The sequence below is a fragment of the Penaeus monodon genome, chromosome 19 (genome assembly GCF_015228065.2).
Source record: "Penaeus monodon isolate SGIC_2016 chromosome 19, NSTDA_Pmon_1, whole genome shotgun sequence".
Classification (NCBI taxonomy): domain Eukaryota; kingdom Metazoa; phylum Arthropoda; class Malacostraca; order Decapoda; family Penaeidae; genus Penaeus; species Penaeus monodon.
The window spans coordinates 45,291,934-45,292,506 of NC_051404.1; the positions used below are offsets into that span (position 1 = coordinate 45,291,934).

Genomic DNA, 573 nt, shown 5'->3' on the forward strand with positions numbered 1-573 from the left:
TCACGTTCATTAAAAAAATAAAACTCCTCTCATAAAAAATGGACTAATAACTTTTAATAGTACTTAAAAAAATAAGGTTTCACTTTCACACAAAAAATTAAGAACTTTTCACTTTCTTCTGAATATAGAGCAAAACACCATCGATGTGGATAATGGACAAAACAGAACCAGAGACAGCCGTGCGTATTCACACTCAGTAGCAAATTCAAGCAAACTGTGTATGAAGACCAAGCCAAAGAAAGACGGAAGACCCACCATTCTTTATAGACACAGAAAGAACAAATGCATAAACATAGGCAAAACACACACGACGGAAATACATGGATAACCTCCCTCGACGAACGCACCTTCACCAAAACATATCAGCGGCGACAGCACTTCACGCTCCACTTGTTATAAATGGCTAAGCATTGAGGATGGAATTAGGCTACGTGGTCGCCCTTAAGCGAAATCACGGGACAGAGTTAAAGCTGATGTCGGGCCGAGGAAGAAAAACGTGAATCCATATTTGGCTCTTTGCTGGATTGTTATTTTTGGACGTTCTATAAGGGGTGGGGCTAGTATGGGTCGCTA

General features: G+C 40.3%; 1 protein-coding gene across 1 annotated transcript in view; it reads right to left on the bottom strand.

Annotated features, from left to right (window-relative positions):
- LOC119585260 (high-affinity choline transporter 1-like) overlaps window positions 1-573 on the bottom strand; it is a 75,683-nt gene that overhangs the window by 73,991 nt on the left and 1,119 nt on the right. The gene's annotated exons all lie outside the window — the stretch shown is intronic.